This window comes from Aquila chrysaetos, chromosome 10, assembly GCF_900496995.4.
Source record: "Aquila chrysaetos chrysaetos chromosome 10, bAquChr1.4, whole genome shotgun sequence".
In the NCBI taxonomy this organism is placed as follows: Eukaryota; Metazoa; Chordata; class Aves; order Accipitriformes; family Accipitridae; genus Aquila; species Aquila chrysaetos.
The window spans coordinates 34,206,164-34,228,471 of NC_044013.1; the positions used below are offsets into that span (position 1 = coordinate 34,206,164).

At 43.5% G+C, this 22,308-nt stretch overlaps 1 protein-coding gene across 5 annotated transcripts in view; it reads right to left on the reverse strand.

The window, feature by feature from the left end:
• CLIP2 (CAP-Gly domain containing linker protein 2) overlaps positions 1–6,341 on the reverse strand; it is an 82,819-nt gene extending 76,478 nt beyond the window's left edge. Inside the window, exon 1 of one of the 5 annotated variants that reach the window (XM_030028226.2) lies at positions 6,220–6,341. The gene's annotated coding sequence lies outside the window, so the exon portion shown is untranslated. Of the gene's footprint in view, positions 1–3,397; positions 3,476–5,604; positions 5,624–5,784; positions 6,066–6,219 lie in introns of those variants that run through there. The other 4 variants (XM_030028224.2, XM_030028228.2, XM_030028227.2 and 1 more) reach the window with 4 other exon arrangements.
• Positions 6,342–22,308: the final 15,967 nt, after the last annotated feature.

The following is a 22,308-nucleotide window of genomic DNA, read 5'->3' on the forward strand; positions in this document are numbered from 1 at the left end:
GCATGCAGGTAGGCAGGACAGATGGATCAACCCACCACACTCCTGGAGTACCGCAGCACTACATGTTCTAGTCAGAGCTGTAGAGCCACCACATGTCCCTAGCTGCTCCCTCACTTCTTACAGAAACGGGTTGTGTCTATACTGCAAGTGTCATTAATCTCTCCTCCAATGCAGGCAAGACCACAATCGTGATTTTGTACAGACATCAAGATATAATCTCATCTAGCCAAGCAAGTATAAAGCAGTTACAAGCAGCAGCCTGAGTACATTATAACGCAGAGCGCTGGCATGACATCTCTAACACAGACTGGTCCCATTTCAACCAAAAAGAAAGAGCAAAAACCAAATTGTCACTCTCCTAACAAAGGCAATCAATGTTTCCAGCACCCTAAGGCAGAGTATATAAAGCACTCCATAAACCTGACCCATATGATGACCCAAAAGCACCATTTGACTTTGACATTTCCATGTTAGTGTGCTGGAAGTGCTCCCACACCTTCCTACCATCTAGCCAATGTGCTTCAAGGGGTAATTCAGAGATAAAAACAAAAAAAGTGCTTCTAGATGCTTTGGAGACACCAAGATTAAGCTCACAGGAGGCATTGCTTATTGCCAGTATCATTTACTAGAAATATATATAAATACACATATAAACTTAAATTTTTCCTACGGAAGAGATTCAGCAAGTTCAAAAAGCTACTTCATAGATCCCAGTAAAAGCCTACATAAATTGACATGTAAAACATGAACTGGGTAAGGCAAAACAGCTTCCTCTGCCTCAGCAGCATATTCCTCACAAGCCTGCCTTTTTGTGCCATATTGCCCATCATTAAATCGCCATTAGGAATGGCTGGCAGATTGGTCATCAGCTAGAACGTCCTAAACTTACCAGCTGGGAAACAGAAGTCCAGAGGAAAAAAAAGCACTTATTCAAGGTTGCAGACTGACCTACTCTAGTTTGCATGGTAAGGATCTCAGTTATAAAACAAGTAACTATATGCCAAATATAGCTAAGGAGCAGACTTTAATCACCAGGACAGGCTTCACACAGAGGGCTGACAGAAGCCACTGAGGTAGTATAGCACACAATGTATGACAGCCAAATATGAGGCTAAAAAGTCTATTAAATACATCTCATGACATAAGTGCCTCTCCACATCTTCCAGGAGAGGCCTCTTTTTCCAGGGAGGTTTGTTCCCCAGCCAGGACAGCCTCTGCATCCAGGGGATGTGCTTGCAGGTCATGAATGGGAGTATTTGCAAGAGATGGGAAAGTGCTGTTTGTTTCAACCGGCAGCTGCTTTTTGCGCCTGTCAGGATTACTGAAAAGTTTCCAGCACTAATTGCTGGACACAGAATTTTTCAGAGCATGATGCAACAAATAAGGGGGGAAGAATATGTCAAAGGAGGAAAAAGAACAGACCAGCCTGAGAAAGCCTTTGTTAGTGACTATGGCAGAAGTTGGTGCCTTGGTTTGGAAGCCTTTCTCTGCCCCTCCATAAGAAGTTCATGCTGCAAAAGAAATTGTGCTGTTTTTGTCAATGAAACACCTTTGTACTTGTCCTTTCTACAGTAACAGGCAGACACACAAAGTGACAGTGACAACAAATACAAAGAACTGCATAGTATGTGTCTTCCCCTAACTACAACATCAGTTCAAACTGAGCTAGACTGTCCAGAGAGGCTGCAGAAACTCCCTCATTGCCCATGCTGTTCTTTAAAAAAATAAAATAAAATAAAAATATCAATCTTCAAACCTCTGCCTTGAACAACAGAGATGAAGACAGACCTAACCTGGAACAGACAGATGGATCAGATGACCTCTTGAAGTTTCTGCCACCCCAAAGTTTCAGGAAGTCCTTTCCATGTAACCAGCATCCGTGTAGCCTTTACTACACAACGCAAGTTATTCACCAAAATAAAACAGGATTCATTTTGACCAAGAGCTCTGGCACAAGCAATACAATTTTATTTGCATTATCTTTTTAAAGGAACAGCGTGAGGGAACACAGGAGAGGGATTAAAAAGCACCAAAAAGTAATTAAAGAGTTCCGAGATCCAAATATCCAACATCCACATAGCATTTCATTCACAGACCTCAAAGGAGGTCAGAACTGCATCATCCATTTTGTACCTGAGAGAAACAGAAGCAAAAGATTTTTTCCAAGACTACTCAAAAAACAGTGCTGGAGAATAGTTGCCTGACTCTATTAGGCATCACTATCTCTCTGAATATCCAACACATCAAAGGACTTGGAAGTCTTTCGGAAGTGTTTGTTATAGACAGAGAGTATAAATACTTTTCAAAAATAATCATTTGGCTTTCCCAGGCACAAATGGAATTATCAAGGGAGTCAACATCAGACTTCAGAGCACTAACTCTCAAAATAAACCAAACAAAATTCAGATTCCCTTTGTGCTTCAGCACAGACGGGGATGAAGAGATGAGGACTTCATTGCTGGCTCAGAACCCACAGCAGGGCATTTCACTAGTCTGTGCCACATTTCTCTACAACTATCCAGGTGGGTAAACACTAGATAATAAAAATAAATCACTGAAAGAAAAGTAGCACCTAATTTTCATGCCAATTCAAGCCAGCATCGTATTTTATTCTATCATACTGAAAGAAAAAAATTTAAACTGTGGCAACAAAATATGACAATGCTTGGTTTTATTTCTTCACACATCTTTCTTTGCTTATGCTGCATCCAAAACAACCGTGGCCATTTGATAGACACAGTTTCACTCACTTAAAGGGAGGTAACAAAACCATTGCCACTGCACAGGAATGATTTCCAAAAAAGTCTGATGCAGAAATATTGTGGGTTTGGGGTTTTTTTTTTAATGGGGTTTCTTCAGGTTGGGGGGGGGGGGGGGGGGTGTGTTTGGTTTTTTGTGTTTTTGGTTTTTTTTTTTTTTTTTTTTTCAGGAATAGCAGTAAGTATCAGTTTAAGGTGCCAGACTCAGTCACATGCAATGAAGTCATTTTTCCACTGGTAGCTACAGCAAGAGCTACTGCACAATAATGTAAGAGCAAGAAATTAAATCCAGCTACAAGGAAAGTGAATTTGATTTGTTGAATTGCAATGCCTAACAGGACAAAGTACAAAAGGCAAAACACAGCACACAGGGTCCTCTGAGCAGAGCAGGGGGAAATGCTCTGAGAGCACGGTGGTACTGCAGAAAGAGACTTTGTGCATCAATGCCCTGACAGACTTCTGTGATTCTCTGTCAGCATCAGCCACAGAGATGAGAGCTTTCACGCAGGACAGAAGGACAGCCGCATGGAAAAGGCAGGACTAAAACAGGACTCAGGAAGACTAAGTCCAATTCCTTTCTCCAACCTGGGCTTCTGGAGTGACCTTGGACAGTACGTCATCTTTATTCAGCAACTTACCTAATTTGGTTGTTTTAGAAAACTGACCAGTAAAACAAAGCCCCAGTCTTGCTGCCCTCTGACATCACCAGTACTATCAGCCAAGGTGCCCTGCCAGGCAAACAGGACCTGAAATTCTACCGTAAATATCATGAGAACAGTGATAAAAGAACAACAGCCAGAGATTGTTGGCTGTCTTTAACTCAGCAATAGAGCAGCAGAAAAAAAAATGCTTTCTCGCCCCATGTCAGCAACTGCCTTGGTCATTCTTGTGCTCAGACCCCTTGGGAGATGGAGGGGGAAACAGGTCACAAGATATCTATTTTTCATAAACATCTTCTATAAGTATCTCTATAAATACCTATAGATCACTCTATAAATAAGACCATAGCAGTGTCTTAACGTAGGTTAGCAACAGCTCATGTTCAGGTCTAGCTACCTGTACCCGGGCTTTCCCAGAGCTTTAAAAGTCAGTATATAAACCTTGCCATGCATTGTATACACTCTGCAAAGTGGTACCAACACCATGTATCTGGGGGATGCAACTTACTTTATCTATTTTTCTCATCATCACCAAAATTTTGACACTCCCCGCCCCCCCCAAATTATTCATTTCCCTGAGTTTCACAGATAGAGGAAGCATTTTGATAAATAAAAACAGCAACCTTAGTCAGGAGGTGGAATCCGTGCCCTTACCCATTTTAACCACCCAGTAACACAAGGGAAGAACTAGCATGCATACCCTTACATAACTGCATCCCTTGACACTGGAAAATCCCCCTTTGGGTTCTTCATCGTTTCTTCTGCCAGAGCAAAAGCACATGGGGGGAGAAAGAGGAAATGCACCAGGAACTGCTACATGCTGGAGTAAATTATGGCAGCCTCCAAGGCTAGAGGTGGCAGGAAGCCAAGCAGAAGAGGAGCACATACCAACCCTTGGCCTCAGTAGATAATCCAGTCCATACTTATCCTAAAAGCATCTCCTGAAACACACAGGTTTCCCCTTAATTGAAGGCAGGCCCCCCACATGAGCACTCCTGAGATGATAGACTGGTTCCAGCACAGCTTCTCTCTGACATGCCTGTAATGGCTGGTGCTAGCATTTTAACTTGTGGCTTGTCTCAGAGCTGAGCCTTTGAAGTCCTGTAGTCTCAGTGATTTCTGGCAGGCACAGTGACACCTTTTCGTGAGAACACAGCATCCCAAATGTATCTCTGTCCACACACAGACCAATTCTACTCAAATTGCAAGTCACCCTTAAGGAAACACTTCTAGCCAACAGTAACCGATGGGCTGGTGAAACTTGACATCCATTCCAGCAGGATGAGTTCCTGAGGCAAGGTTTGCAGGCCTATGAGACTGACGCTCAATAGAGCAGCAAATAACAGTCGGTGCTGACACAGTGCTTTGTCTCCCAGCACTTCCCGAACGCCGTTGCAGCCTGCCTAGATGCCCTGGAGATAACAACGCGTGCCTCTGCCTCCATCCCTGGATGCTTCCCCAAAGAGACCATTTGCTGGTTTGTATCAGGAGATGCAAGGGGCAGAGACCTGCTCGGTCTGTCCTGCCACCCACAACCTGAGCAGTGTGCAAATGCCAGCAGCCCGACCCAGCTGGGCCTGCCTCTGAAACACATCTCATTGCTACAGACAAAAAACCCCATCAAATCCTGCAGTACGTAGTTAACGTCGATACTTGGATCATTAAAGAACAAAAATCCAGAGAGGAGACCGAGCCCAGCAAGCAGTCCAGCTTCCCCGAGACAAAAGAAAATGTTCCTCCCGTTTCAAAACAGAAACTCGCTCCGCACCGAGCCACCGACGCTAACACCCACTCTTATCTCCATCTTCCCAGCATCAGACCCCTGCTTCTCCGGCTGCTCCCAGCCAGAGCCGTTTGCTGTGACCCACCGGCTGCGTTTACTACCAAACCCACAGCCAGCTGCGGAGGTGCGGGGCAGGGCTCTAGCCCCGTCTGGGCGTCCGGGTGGGTGCGAGTGTGCAGGTGGGTGTGCGCCAGGCCGGGCGGCAGCCGAGCAGACCCCACCGCCGCGCACTCCCACCCGAGCCCCCTCCCCACCAGCCGGTGGGTGCCCCGCTCCTGCCCAGCCTTCGGGGCCGCGAAGGCAACGGGGGCGGGCGGCGGCGGGAGCAGCACCCCCCTCGCACGAAACGCAGCCCACGACAAGGACGGTGCCTTCCCTCCCCCGACCAAGGACAACGCTTTACCGCGGCCAAGCCGCCGCCAAGGAGAGCCGAGCGGCGGATCGCGGCGCTGACAGCTCCGCAGAGCCCGCTCCCTCCGGGCTTTTCCCGCACCAGCTCCGTTCATCCCCTCCTTTGTTGCCGGCGCGGCGCGGGCTGGCAGAGGCGCTTCCCGCCGCCGCCCTCGCCGCGGTCCCCCCTTACCCTCTCGCAGCCCGCCGGGGAGCGGAACCGGAGCCGCCGCAGGCTGCAGCCCCTGGCAGGCGGCCGCCGTGCCACTCCCTGGGCGGCCGCGGCGGAGCCCAGCCGGGAAGGAGGGAGCTGGGCGGGCGGCCCGGGTTGGCGGAGGAGGATGCTGGAGGAGGAGGAGGAGGATGCTGGGGCCGGCAGCGCGGCCCCCTCCCTCCTCCCGGCCGCCGCCGCCGCCTGCGGGTGCTGCGGGGGCACGGCCGGGCCCTGCGGCCCGCGCGAACAAAGGGGGCGGCCCGGGGCCGCCCCGCGCCGAAATCCTCCTGGTTGGCGGACCCCGCCGCCGCCGGAAGCCGGGTGGGAGGGTAGAAAGGCAGCGCCGAGGCTCCTCCTGGCTGCCCGCAGCCCTTAGCGCTCATTCCGTCAAAAAGAAATAATCGTGAAGTTCACCTTTTCCTCGGCTGAGATGCGGCCTCCCTTCCTCGCAGCTCCGGGTCTGGTCTCTGGAAAGGAGGAGCTCTCCAACCACACCTGAATTCACGTGGTAGTGAGTTGGGTTGATGCGAGAAGGGCAGGAGGAGTTGGCAGTGCTTCCTGGAAAAAAAGGAGAGAGCCCTAATTACCAGGGATTTTCTGGGGAATGCAGCAAAGGGAAAGCACCTGCAGCCTTGCAAACTCGTTCATTCAAAGCCAAGAAGGGCGGGCTGAGCTGATCACTGCTCCCTCACCACCTCTCTGCTGATAGCTCCCAGAGATGTAACTGGGCTGACATTAGATGGAGATGTAACGGTGCAGCGTTGTATCTAGTGCCTGTGCCCTGAGATACCATCTTTAATTCAGACAGGAGTGGGAGTGCTTTGTACAAGGGCCGCAACTGTAGCCATCGCACTTTACTAGTTCTAGAGATGGCCCACATCGCCCAAGGGGAGATTTTGCACAGCACGTGAGATTTTGGACATCAGACGCTATGGTGGAAGGCCCCAGGCCACGCGGTACAGAGGAGAGTCCCACCTGGCAACAGTCCCGACATTGGGTGCTGTGACTCTGCTCCGTACACCCTGCGTGGGCCCGGGAAAGCACAGCGGAGATGCAAGTGAAGGAGATGCAGGCAGCAAAGCAGAGAATAACGAAGCTGAGGTCAACTGAGCATGATCCTGAGTATGAGATTTGACAGCCCTGGCCTCAGCAAGACAATCCAGCCCCACAAGGCAGCCGCAGGCATCCTCATTTTCCATCTTGCGGAAGGGAAGCCAAAGCGAAGAGAATTGAAATAGCTGGTCCGAGTCAAAAATAGAACCTGAAGCACCTGACTCCAACGCCTCTGCTTCAACTGTTAGTTCACTGCCTTTCCCTGATATTTTCCCTACATCCAAGCTCAAGTTGTTGCTTTGTGGTTCTGGATACAAGATTTTTTGTCTCCTCTCTAATCTGTAGTTGCCTAGGGAGACAGTATGTCACCAGGAGAAGAGCTAGATGAGAAGGTGCCTATTGAATCAGGCTCTGGACTCCAACAGGTCTCATTTCTCCATCCAGCTTCACCCCTGGCTTGCCAGCTCTGCTAGTCTGCATCTTTAGGTCCAAGTTTCTTTCCTTATCAAAGTGGGAGCGATGATGGTGACCTCCCTCTCTGAGCTCCAGAGAGACTAATGAGAAGTGCTACATGTAGCCATGCATTTTTTTAAGAAGGAGGAGTGTAAATTTAAAGCAGTTTTGGAAAAAAAAATAATCCTCTTTAATGTTTTCAGGTGCTTCAGGGTAGGATTTCAAATTATGTATTGCTCAGAAGTTAAACCTTCTAATTTTTGATCAATTGCATAATTTTATGCTGTATCTTATATACGCTAATTTGTTCTTATTAAAAAAAACTTCCATATAAACGTTTCATTTACAGCCCTATATCTACATTCCGACAAAGAAGGTCAGCAAGTCTGGGGTTATGTTTTGCCTGCCAATAGTCTGTGGTACGCGCAGCAGCTCAGTGCTGTTTCCTGTCTTCAGCCTCGAATTGTTGCAGGACAGAGGCCCAGGACTGACGCGCTACGTTGCAAGCTGGCATGTTTCTTATTGCTTCTCCGTTTCAGTGGCAGAAGTCTTGAATTTTATGAGCGCTTTTGTTTTCTTTGTTAGAACTCTATGGTCCCAAGGGCTCTGTGTGCAAATAGTCATATATTGTAATGGCTATTATATTTTATGTTCTAGTAGTGACTCACAGCGTCCTGCGATGTGAGGCCGTTGTGCCAGGCACTGCACACTCCCTGAAGAAGAGGCAGACCTGCACGCCATGGCGTCAGGTGTCCCTCATCCTCATGCATTCTGCAACGCTGATGCAAAACCAAGAGGAGAACCTTTGCCCACCAGCTTCAGTAAGATGAAGCTAGAAAAATTTCACAGCTCTTAAGTAATTTCTTTGAATCATTTTGACAAATGCGCCTCTGTGACTAAACTTTCTCAGGGGTATTTCCAGGGAGAGAAGGAAAGATCATCCGGGGCCAGAGCACTCGTGGTGATGCGGCTGAAGTACCTGTAGACTTGAATTTGTGTCTTTGGCATCAAGTCCTCTTCCACAAAGCTGTCCCTCAGCTTTTGTTGTACCTGCTTTTCACAAGCAAAGCTTCAGGGTGAAAATAAGCGTTGCAATCCCATCATTCTGCAGAACGGCACTGCTATTTCCCAGTAACCGTTTATTTACTCACAGGGCCTGCATGCAGGCAAACAGCCCTGTACTGACGATCCGAAGCACGGAGAAGCACAGCAGACACTTAAGTTTCAGCCTATGAATATATGAGGACTTGTTAATTTTACATAGGTGAGCAGAGCCATGACTTTCAATTAAACCATTAAGTGTAGAAAGCTGGTATGCAATCTCTGACATTTCTCGGCTATCACATTTGCCTGATAAACCTCTTGCTATATACAACCCTCCTATTTTATGAATATGATATATATTTTGTTGTGAAAGGTGGCTTCTCACAGATAGTCAAAACCATCTCCACTTGACTGATCTATTATTCTGATTTGGTAAGTATTTGCATTAGCTGTTGGGATCACTAAAGAGCTTCACAGCTGTTTTCTTTTAAATTATCCTGACAAACTGAAGCATTACACAAAGTAATGTAAAAAACAAGAGAATACTTACACATCTAGGAAAACAAGAAGAGCAAATATTTTGTGTTTTGCTGTGATCTATATTGTTTGAATAAGGACAGCAGATAAGAAATGGCCAAAGTGTTCAATTATCTTTCTACTTTATTACCCAGCAGCAGGAGATGAAGCACCTCTCTGCAAAGAGCTGATGAGACACTTGATTTGTCACATACCAATAGGTTACACTTCCTAAAGCCCTGATCCTGCACTTGTTCTCCAAAGGCAGCTACATTTGAAGGCCACAGAGAGCCTCTCTAGGCCACATGAAGTGGTGACAGCAGGACCCCAGAAGTCAACAAAAGCTTCAGAGTTGAATCCTTTCAGTCTTTTCCCTACCACATGCCTAGAAATCCCTGCCAAATACATCCCTTTGCCCTGCCAATGTACTGTGGGAACTGACTGGTGGCAGAAACAATTATATTTGAAAATATTGTGCAACGTCATTACCATCAACTTGCAGTTATGTGATTTCCATCACCTCAAAGATGCAGCCGCAACAAGAGCGTAAGTTCTTACTACTCATTCAAGCTGACACTATAAATACCCTGCTGCATTTGGTGGCAGAGCACAAAATTCCAGCAGTGGTGGGAGAAACAAGATTAAAGCAGTGATTTAAAGACAAGCTGTTTTTTCCCTTTGACTACAGAGCTGCTGAAAGAACTTCTTATCTTGAGGATCAGTGACTGCTTTAGGCCTTACCCATTCTAGGCCAAGACTAAAGTTCAGAAACTTCATGTAAACAGCTTTTAAATTAAGATCTTTCACAGTTGCAAGGATTCAGCCAAGTGGCACCATGTTTTCAGGCATTTGTTATCCAACCAAGCACCACTGCAAAGCCTCTAATACCCAGCAGATTCTGCTCTATCTCCTTAGGTGAAAGAAACCTCTCATCTATCTTCAGACATCTATATCTGAGCCAACTGTCTAGACTTACTATATAACAAGTGCAGAGAAACAGGCGCTTGGGTGCAATTCCCCTCATCATGTTGCAGACATCTAAAATGGATTAATTGCTCTCTAACAATGCTCACTGCCATCCATGAATTACAGGGGTAGTCGAGAATTAGCCCAAATGAGATGTTTAAAGTTAAGTGATATGAATTCCACCCATCTTCTTTCCAGAAATGCTCAGCACAGCTGATGGTGCTTATTTTGTGCATGTAGATCAGACATGCGTGTTAGGTGCATTCTTGTCTGAAGGCCTGACTTTGTTCTGTTTCATAGAAAGAAATTAGGCTGTTGGCCAGGATTCAACATGGGCAAGATCAGGCTCCAGGACCCTTCAGGGGAGTGCACGTGGCTTGTACAGTGTGATGGAAAGTGCTCTGAAAGACGGCTTTCTACTAGGCTGACTGCTGTGCTTTCCTACACAGTTGCTAACATAAAAGTAAGTGTGGGTGGAAATATGTTGAAGGATCATGGCAGTTCTCATTAATTATGAAGATCAAGAGGCGCTCTTACTGCTTTTTGAGTGTATTTCCTATATTGAAATTAGTGCATTAACTGTTACTTAAACTTCAACAATCAGTATAATTTAATCATTAGCACAGTCTGCTTCCTGTTGTTCTACATTTTTAAAGTAAACAACCTTGCTGCAGTAGCAATTATTCTGAGGAATGTGGGACAGCACTCCACTCAAATGCAAAACAATAAAATGGACCACACTGCATGATCGAAGAAATAGTGTAATTTTCATCACAAAGACTGTTTCCTATCCATGAGCCCAAAGGCAAGTGGATTTTCAGAGAAATTCACTATCCATTAAGTGGAGGCTTTCTGAAATTCTGTCCTCTGATATCATGTTTGTCCAAGTGACCTACACAAGATCACACTGGCAGTGGAGAACTTGGAATAGCTCTTTTTTTAAAGTCAGTAGATTACTGCCAATCTTTCATCTGAAGATGAAGCTACTTTTTACAGATGAAGTAAATGAGTCATGGAGAGAAAAAATAACATATCTGTGATCATCCAGCTGAAACAGAAATATGTTGGTCGACATCTACATTTCAGTGTTGAACATCTACAGCTAAGCATGACCAAAAGAAAGTAATACAGGAGGATCAAAGCATGGAAAGACTGAAGGGAGATTTGGCACTAATGAATATAATATTTTATTCATGGGCGGGGAACAACACAGCAAAAAACCAGAGGTTAAGTAGTGGCTAAGCCATTCTAAGCAGCCCTCCCATCCCAGCACAATACCACATATTTATTTTCATTTTCTTTGTTATTGCCCTAAAGCTTGTTGCTTGTCTGAATTGAGACTAAAGATCAGGCTCTCCTTTGCTTAGTCCATTTTTTTAAAGATCAGGACAACTGACAGTTGCATTTAGCCAGGCTTGCACAAATAAAGGGGCCTCTATGCCTACTGACCTCAAAGGTGAGCAAACATCACCTATATTTTGTAGACTTGGGAACTGAAACTGGGAGGGATTAGTTTATCTTCCCAAGGCCCATTCTAATGCAGCTGGGTGCAGAACCTAGGTGGCCAGACTCTGGGCATTATCATGTTGTACTTCACTCAGTTCATGCATTTCTTTTTATACACGTTCAAGTCGGAGTAGAAAGCCAGCCTTAGAGCTCCCAGCTCGGTGTCTGATATTCTATTCATTAGGTAAAGCTGCAGTCTATTTTATAAAGCATCCAGTAATTCTCTGTATACCTTCGTGTATCTCAATGTATCCTCAGGAAAACACAGGGAGACAAAGATCACTCATAATGGGGCAACTCTGCATTTTTCCAGTTGCCAAAGCATCATATGTATACCAGCACCAGTCATCTGCAAACCATCCAAGCTCCATCTCTGTGCATTGCAAATCAAAATTCCTTCTGGCTCGCTTACTATTTTTCATTGTATGTTGAAAAATTATTCCCCTCTTCTGCTGCTGCTCCAAGTATGTGCCACCAGACCTTTCTCACTGTTGCGAGGGGTGTGAAGATTTATTGTTTTCTCTGACCTGGTTGAACAGGGTCTGTAACAAATTGGAGCCAACCTGTACTTTACGAAAAAAAAAAAGCAGTTTATTTCCCTGTTGTTTGGGCCCTGACACAAATACTATTTCAGACCAAATAGAAGCACCAGATGTTTTCTACCAGAGCTACAGAATGTGCAGCACCTGTGAGATGCAAGAGAGTCCTGTTTCCTTTGCATGAACTGGAGTTGTGTTAGAACATCAAAGATGAGGGACAGGAGCCAGGTTGAAAAAGGTTCCTATCTGTGCCTAGAACTTGAAAAAAGATTTCAGTACCTACGACTGAAGCTGTGTTTATTGGGGAAGAGGAGGGAAACAAATTCCAATTTTGACACTTAGAGAAAAGCCAGACTTTTAAAACATCTTCAGCAGGCAATGCATGTAGGTGGTTTGGACAGCTGGCCTGACCATGGGCACTGACCACTGAAACATCCAGTCCTGCCACTTCGGTTTCTTAGCCTTTAATTCTCCAGAAAAGCAAGGCTATCCCCAAAAAGGCACCAACATTCTAATTTAACACAGGGCACTCTTTCCCAGAATATCCCAAAGCAGACAAGAAGCAATCTTTGTAACAATTTGCACATGAGAAAATTGAAGCATAAAGATGTTTACATGACTTACGGTCCCATGCAGGATCACCTACAGACCACTAATTTCCAGTCATTAAAGTAGCCAATAAGCTAGTTGTTCCCAGCCAGCTTTGCATACTGGGTGAGACGTAAGCCTACGCTAATGAGCTCTGCTAGAGCTGTGCTGGCTCCACACTGAAGTGTGGAATATTAGCAATTTTCTTGTGTAAGGCAGAAGAACAGAAAAGGTAGGAGGCCATTGACAGTACAGCTAGCAGCCCTCTACTTTCTGCAAACGTATGTATGTTTTTAATTAAGGAGAAGTTTCAACCAAAGACCCTGACCGACCTAACTTAAATACCACAGTAATGAGCATAGCATAAGTACATAGCTCAAAACTCAAAGCACATCTTGTTTAAGCATTGATGCAGGGGCATGGGCTACTATCCTGTCTCCAGGAGAGTGCTGGATGATAATTAAAACTGCATTTTGTTCTCCTTCCATAGGAATGTCCATCTGCAACAGAAGCATGCTATTCTGGTACAGAGGAACTATCTACCATATGTTAGAATTTCAGTTTTCCCACCATAGTATGTCTCCACCACCAACCCATTCAACGATCCACTGATCCCAGCAGTCATTTTTCAGTATGACATTAAAAGGTTTAAAGAATTGGTGTGATGTCTTTATAAACAGATTATTTTGTTACACAGAAATAATATTCCTTGTGACAGCAGAGTAGCAAGATGCTGCAAATGACCTCACTCACTGACTGGATATTGCTGCAGTGATTGCCAGGCGGAAAGGGCAATCATGACTCCCCAAAATCCTAGTGTTACTAAAACGGATACAGAAAGGCTGAGAAAGCCTGATCCTTTGCCAGGTGTTTGTTTTCCATTTAGAATATTTATTACAGAAAAACCTTTATAATGTGGATTTTGTCTGTCAAATGCCACAATATAACCCAGATCCAGGAACTTGCACATACTTCCTCAGTTACCTGCCAATTCAGTTTTATTAATTGCACTACATAAATTGTATTATATGTTCCAATAAGGAAGAATCACCACAAGAATGCTGCCAGTGTGGCTTTCTATAGAGCACTGTACGGGGACACATGACAATTGGACTCTAATCTAGTTTCTGGTTTTATTGCTGGTGTAAAAGGGAGACTCCCTCCATCTCAACAACTGTTTTCACTAACAGTGAAAGAGGAACAATGATACCAACCTGATCTGTAAAGTGCTTTGGATTGACCAGACTAAATGTGGAAGCTACACGTTAAAATAGCTTATGCTGCCTACTCTAGTATTTGTCTCAGTCCTAAATACTCACAGACAGCTCAATGAATGCTGCAAACACTCAGTCTTCCTCAGTCCTGTCAGAACTGACAACTAGCTCTGATCTTCAGTGTGCACTACAGCCACTAACCCAACAGTCCTCACAGCACCCATAAAGCACACACTTACTCCATTTCATAACACAAAGCATGCACACACACAAGAACCGTGTTTAGAAACAGGGGATGCAGTAATTATGCCCCATATTCCTGACAAGACTGCACTACGTGTCCCTCTCTGCAAATGTCAGGGCTCAGTCATGCCAGTGTGCATTGCAGTCCTAGCTTCAGACAACACAAATACACTTTATGTGTCTCGGCTTTGGCTGGTGGAACACACCAACTTGTTAGCTGTGAAGATATAAAAGAAAGAAAGGAAAGGAGGTAAATTTTGTGTTCTTTTACCCTCTTTAGAAGAAACAGAATTCGAGGAGGGTGGCAACAAATATGAAGTTAACAAGTGGGAAAATACAAGTAAGGTAAATTAACCTGTGGAACTCAATGCCAGAATACATTAAAGGTAATTAAGATAATTATATTGCAGCAGTAGCTATGTTAATTCTAATTAGAATAAAAAAGTATGAGACAACCCTTAACTCTTGATGAAAAAATTAACTTCTCTGAGCAGACTTTATAATTGTTTGATATCGCACTTAAGGTTTGCCTCTCTTTTCTTTGAGCCTGTGATAACAGTCAGCTTCTCAGAGGGGATGTTCGCTTGAACAGGCTTCTGGTCTGTTCCAGTAGGTAATTCGCCTGTACCTTTCATTTTATATTCTTTGCTGTACATCTAAGAATGCTTGTGGCAAAAGAACAGAAATAGTGGATTACTTTGTGAGATATTTATTGAAGAAAGGAAATACGAAATTAATAGAGTCTTTTTTTTTTTGTGAAAAACACTTAAAATATGAATTAAGCCATGTCACACCCATTTAACTATGTATAGCTAAAGGAAAGAGATGAAGATATTTGCAAACTGGGCTTAAAATGTCATGGAAACGGCTGCCCTCCCAGCAGACTGAAAATTCATTTCCTTGTTGTATACAGGTAAGCATGGCAGAGAAACCCACCCACTCACATCCATACCTGTGTATCACAGCAAAAGCTATGACACTTAAGCAGGCTATAAATACTGATCAAAAAAACTAACAAATGATTGGGTTTTTCTTGCAAGTGGGCTTGTTTTAGGAGATTATTAATACTTTGTGACATCAAGGTCATAAAACAAAGCCACGACCATATTGCAATTCCAGAGAAAATAGCCTAGAGAATGACATACTGCAGTGACCTTCAGGTCCCAATAGTCAAGGAGTTGAAGTCTAACAATTTCCCCACTTAAAATCCCCAGCTCATGCAGATCCCCCTTCACAGGGCCTGACATGACTGAACTGGGAAAGAACAGCCAAGGAGATTTGTAATGCAGGGTTCTGCCCTGCAGTTGTTTCCATAGAAAATAAAGAGGATATTAGATGTTAACCCCTGTTAACAGCACTTCAAACTTGCAGGGCAGTTTCACTCTCCCTATAACCACATTGCAAAAAAACCCCCGTATCACTATATTTAAAGATCAGTTTGTGTACTCGGTAGATCTAGAATTACGTAAGCAGGTCGATCTGGGCAGTAGATGAAAAGAAACTAGAAGCTTGCTGGATTCATTCCATCATTGCTGCCTTGAGACTGTAGTGTTTTAAGAGGTGTGGAGTACATTAAAAATATTGTAATCCTCTATCACAGAAGCAGACAGAAGGGTGAAATACTTCTGCCGTACCAGTGCAGGCTTGAAGGAGGCAGATGTCATTCCCAACGCAAAACAAGACCTGTCCCACAACAATTTTGGCATTTGTTTTCATGGGAACTGTGCCTGCAGACTGCCAAAGCCATGGGCTTAGTTAGCTAGGATGTGCTGCCACCCAGATCTGCTGGAAGCCATTCTCTGATCTCTGCAGCAAAAGATTATTTGCAATCATTTTCCACCTCCACAACCCTCTGACCTACAGCAGAGGGTGTTTTTGTCACCCATTGCAATGAAATTGCATCCAAGTACTCCATGCTGGGAAGCACACCATGCTCTCAGACTGCTGATTCCCAATTGAAATCAATAGGGAACTGAGACCCCAGTTTAGCAGAAGTTGTAAGTGCAGGTTTAACTTCATGTGTAGGGGAAATCCCCGTGAAATTAATTACATTAAGACACATCATGAAAGTCAACTCCATACCAAGTGTGCACTGTTGTATTGTGGCTTGCAGGTGCACAGCCCCCTATCAGGATCAGGCCTTTCCCTGCATTACATTGTTTTGAGGCAGCAGAACACAGATGCAATGGGATGCCATTAGAGACAGCACTAAGCTTTTAGTTTGTAAATCCTATTTCTTCAAGAAAGATCCACTTTGCTGCAGTATTTTCCAATTATATTCCTGCCTTTTACCCTGTTTTCCAGCTGCATAAGGAAGTCAAATGCCCTGCTCAAGGTTACACTGACTGATGTACTGGGGAAAGAAAGACTATTTCTGGCAGCTCAGATGTCTTTTTAGTCATTCATTTCCATAAAATTCCAGTTCTAATAAACTGATTTATAACCTACAATCCTGCCAGATGAGGTGTGTCTAGTTCATCTGTACTGCTTTCACTCAATGTGCACGTGTATGCACACTACATTCTGTAGCACCATTATCATGAGGTTATTTTCAATAAGTAATAATAATATTTCCATTCTGAGATGAGATTTACAAAGCACAGTTGTGTATATTACAATGCACTGAAACAAGGGATGTTCATAAAGGACATTTTGCTGTATTCTGGTTGTATTGTGTCAAACCTTCACATCCACTAACAGTTAAGCTCAGTGAAGCGGCTGACTGATAAACGGTACAATCAAACCCGTTCGTATAGCTGCTATATACTCATTTTACAACCAAGATTGTGTGTGCAGCTCTGTCTTTCTCTATTCCACTTCAACACATCTCCTAAGCTGAAGTAATTCAGTGCAGGTGGCATTTGTATTACTGTATCATCTATCTATAGGAGATGAACTCCTGAAAGGCAGAGAAAGCCAACAGCTCAAGCCCAGCTCATATTCACCCTAATGACGGTATGTAAGATTTTCTGGCCTTTCAGCACCTTTATCATCTCATGGCAGCATGCATTTCAGGAGGTTGTTAACTAGGAATTCACTGATCAGACAAAGAGGGTTGTCTCTGAAGAACAGTCACAGAGGACTTACGGCACACTCAATTTATATAGCCCTATCTACTTGGGAAGCAACTTACCTGATTAAGAATCCTCCTATAGTGCAGCAGTAAACAGTATCTTACATTAATGACAACTGAAATACTGAACAAATAACTTGAACAACCGCATTTGCTTCATTTTAGCATCCAGAGAAGTGGGCAAAATAACCAAATAATCACCAAATAACCATGGTAGGGGTGGGAGAATCTATGTTTCATGTTTAGGGGCTAAAAGTAGTATTTTTCAACATCTAAGACCTTTTTCTGAGCTACTGGTCAATTTGTATTTAACCAAGTAAACCTATATAGTGTCACATACAAATGTCCTGCATGTACAAACATGTAAATACTTGTATATAGACACATTTATTAACATGCATAAAACCTGCACAAATGTAATTGTGTAAGTAATTAAAGGAAGAAGTCAATTGTACTCAATATAGTGTAGAAAGACCACATTCTAGGCCCAAACTCTCTCTTCTTGGGCAAGACATTTCAAACTTTCCTGTTTCAGTTTTGCCACCTGTATATTGGCAGTATCTTTTTTCCAGCAAGTGTGCTGCCTGGATGAATGAAGTTTTTAGCGTTTTAGTTAAAGATTCTATCAAAATATTACTAGCAAGCATACATGCAGAATTAGAAAGCTAAATCTCAGAGCAGACTTAGAAACTATTATAAAACTATACTCATATCTAGCAAACTGGCCTGTTCTGAGCTGATATGAGTACTGGATTCAGGAACTATGTTAAGAGAATGATTGAGGGAAGCAGTAATGGTGTAGGAATCAGTCTGTTTTCAGCTCTGGTACCAGTCTAATAGTCAAAAGCAATACCAGCATGAAAAGCTTTGCTTGACAGCCTGGAAATCTCCAGGAAAAATTATGTTTAGGGAGATAATAGTTCCCAAAGCCCAGGAAGACCATACTAAATACTTTTGTGGGTAAGACAACACATTGCTATTTACTTACATGGGTAAGAAAGTGGCATTTGACACCCCTTCACCTCATGCATTAAGTTCTGTGTTCAAAGTATGGGAGTACAAGTACAGTCACCAAGAGGGTAAATGCTATTATTTAACATTATTATTTGCATATCATGTCTATTAAACCTGAACAAGATACCAAGACAAAAGGAGCTCCAAGAAAAGCAGAAAAACAAAGCTAATGCAAAATAATCTTGATAAACTGTGGAAACAGATGGAAAAATCAAGATGTGATTCAGCTAAGACAAGTGCTTGTACAACTCTACATTCATCTAGACAAATACAAAAAAGAAAGAAAAAAGAAAGAAAAAAAAAAAAGGGGGGGAGGGGAACACCAGGGAAATATTCGTTGGTTATAACAGTCTGAGAACTGAACATTAGCCAGTGATGCGCTCTGAGCAAAAGATAAATCATGGATAACTTCAGTTCAAACTGAAACATTTAAATTCCTCAGTTACGAACTGCTTGAAACAAGGTATTACAAAGCGAGCTCTTCCGCAATATTGGCTCCAGACAGCACACTTCACACTGGAAACAGTCACTAGACTAAACCCTGGAGCTCTTTCCTCTCTTCTCTGGTCTCCCTGCCTGCGAGGGCGGAGGCATCAGCAACCACAGCAATAAAAAGCAGCGGCCACACCAGCTGGCAGTGGTTTCCTCCCTTCATGGCTCCAGGAGAACAGCTCATATTTTATTCATGAAAAATGAGGCCTCTGGAGGTCTAAGCAAAAAAACAGGAAGTAAATATTTCTTGGGGGCACTGGGTTGCAAGCTGGCAAGTGTCCAGGACATCAAGAAGGAGAGGCGGGGCTGGAGGTTGGAAGCATGAAAGCTCCCTTCCTACCAGCCTTCCTGCGATGGTAGGAAGGAGGATCACAAAGGGCAAACTGCACCCTGAATGTCCTGTGTGGTGACCCAGTGCAGCAGGGAACAAACTCAGCTGGTGTCCTGTAGTGGGGGCTCTGCAGGGAGTCACTGCATCGCAGGGGGAATGCACGCTGCGTGGTTGGTGTGGATGCATACCAGGATGGGATCCCTCCAAGGTTCGCCTTGGAGAGGCTGATATTTACCCCAGCCATTTGCATAAGCTGTTCCTTTGAGTTTTCCAGGTAACCTCTCTCCCCACTTTGCCACGCTCCTCTCATGTCCTAAAACTACATCAGCCTAAAGCTATTTTGCATGTGCCTTCAAAATAGGAGCGCACCTGAGCTCAGAATAAGCACCTTCCTGAGAAAAGAGATCTTGTCTTCCCACATGGTCAGACAACCCTCTTCCATTTCCTTGTGCCCCCAATAACAAAGACGACCCTTAATATCAGTAGAGAAAACAATCTTCTGCAATCCTTCACTTCCCTCAGAAGACCAACGTGAAGCTGCAGATGTCATTTGCTGGCCACTAACTGGAGACACAGAAGTGCCCTGTAAGCTCTAATCGCATGCAGAGGAGCAACCATCGGTCCCCTTGCAACTGAAACCTAACACACAGCACTGGCTGCTCCTAATTTCATAAGCCTTACCATCAGGGTTGACTGTTCCTGAACTCTAATTATTTTGCACAGGACACTATAAAGAAAAAACCTTTCTGAGAAGCCTGAACTCCTCCTTGCAGATTTCTGGAACCTGCAGGGAAAGAAAGAAGCTACCTATTACTTTCTGACAGATTCCTAAAAGAGGATACATGCAGGGGAAGATTTATTTCTTGAACGTTACAAAAGAAATGTAGCATTTTACATTAACATCCATCCTTCATTATTTTAATTACTGTCTAATGAATATTAGCCTTCAGAATATCTCCCCTGCAGGGCTGAGCAAATGAGAAACAAGTCATAGCAGGGCAGTCAGAGTGAAAAGAAGGGAAAAAAACAAGACAATAAAAAACCCCACACATCAGGAGAGGCAGAAAAATGCGCCGTAGGATGCAGCAGCCAACATTCATTTAATAATGTCAACATTTTATACGCAAAGCTTTCCTGGGTGGCAGTAAAACATATCATCAAATCATAGAATGGTTTGGGTTGGAAGGGACCTTAAAGATCACCTCGTTCCAACCCACCTGCCATGGGCAGGGACACCTTCCTCTAGACCAGGTTGCTCAAAGCCCTATCCAACCTGGCCTTGAACACTTCCAGGGATGCGGCGTATGGATTAATAATGGCATGTGGTGGGATTAGATAAAAAATAAATTAATATTTAAGGTGCTCTTTATGGTATTGGGGCAAGGGGTGGAAGAAATAATTTTCTATCAGTACAAGCATCACCTAAGATTACTGTTACAGAAAGAAATTTTTAAAACAACAAAACCCCCCAAAAGAGCACTCCTAAATTAAATCCTGGTTTTACTCAAGTCCATGGGAGTTTTCTCCTGCACTACCATAGGACTAGGACTACACTAATTTCTCATTGGTTAGCTTATTTTGAAAATCCCACTCAAATGCATCCAGCTGCCTCCAGCATGCAAATACACAAATCCCACTGTAAACTGAAGTTCAGGCAGGCAAATTCTGAGTTGGTATCAGAAGCCTCAGCCTTCAGAGCCAGGACACTTCTCTGCTCTTCAGTTACTGACAGTTTCTCCCTTATCAATGTATGCACCCCAATTCCCCCTCAACAAAACTTAGCCACAAATATCTACAACAGAGATTACAAAAAAACCCAAAAACCAACCAACCAAACAAAAAAACCCCCGAAACCCACAAAACCCCAAACACTTTAAAAACTCTCAGAACAGATAAATATTTTAATGCTTTAACCAGAAGCCAATTTAAATGGACATTTTTAAAATTCAAAGCTCTTTAAAAGCTTTACTAAAAATCAAGCTATTAAGAAAATAATTCAAATAAAAGGTGAGCAAAATCCTTACATAGCAAATGTTTATGCTAGGTGTACTGTATCTTAGCATTTGTCTGGCCTCTTTAGGACTGATAACAATTATAGTGTTCTTACACTTATCCAGAGGGAGCCCAAAAGCATTTTACAAAATCTGACACCAAACCTGCAAATGTATAAGCATATCTTTAAGTATCTGGATATATCCTAGAGACAGCCTGTCAATTTACCAAACAAAAATATAATAAACAATCCATATGTAAGAAGGGGTTTCAGGCTTCTCCAAGCCAATTTTGATGGAAACTTTTTATCCTGTGACTTGCAGTGTGAAAGCTATATAAACAACCAAGGAAGCTGATTAAGTACAGCTTCTGTGCAACTGAAGTGCTCTTAGATGCTTTGGAGCAGTCAGGAGGCTGATACAAGGATTTTCCCTTCCTGCTACAGTTAAAGCTGCTTTGAGGAAGTGCAGGTAAAAAAAAACTACAAAAGAAGAGATATATAAGCTAATGTTTCACTTTAATTGATTAGATTAACTCTGTTACTTTGACACACCATTAAAGCAAGATTTACTGGATACTAGAAAAGATAGGCAAACTGCCTCATTTTGTTTAAAATGCCCTGTTCTTACATAGTGCTTAAATGCATATCAATGAAGTGACAAATTACTCTGCTGCTTAAATGGAGCTCTCACATTGGAACTTACTGCCTTTTCCTGTTGTGTTTGCGTTTCAGAGGACCACCACCTTACAACAGGCCTGTGGAAAAAGAGCAACCTGGCTGCAGGGAAATCGGGTATTTTCAAGGAAGTCACTAAACACCAGGAGATACTCCAATCTGACTGTTCAAACATGCAGGTGAGTCTCACTTACTCGGTAAGGCACGCTCTGATAGGATTTGTTCACTTAGAAGGGGCAAAACTCAGATGACTAATGCAGGAAAGAGAAGCTTTTTCTCTCACCCTCATTTCTCAGACTTCTGTGATAACTTCAATACTGTAGCACTAGAAACAACGAACAACAAATATCTTTAATCAGAGGATATACAGAACCTAATTAAGGCAAGGGAAATTTAGGGAGGCAGCCCTAAATTTAAGGAGTTAGCACAGGTGGAATGGAGCCTGGATTGCAAGGTTAATATCCAAAGGTTTACCTCCACAGGAGTGTCCTGTCACATCTCATTTGAAAGATGCTGCCTGGAGCTCTAGAGCCAACTTGGCACCACGTGGGACTGTGGCCAACTCTAACTGTACAGTGCCAGCTAGTGCAGCACCTGGGTTTCACTAGACTAACCCCATAAAACAGCATAGACCTTCACCCAGTAATGCAGAACTGTTTCCTTTCATATTCTCCCAGCCTAAGGAAAGGTTGACAAGCCATTTTCTCTTGAGACAATCAAAGTCCAAGTGCATATTTTGGTATTATGCTCTAGACTTAATGTAATACACCAAGTCATCATTTAAATCCCAAATGGATATGCAG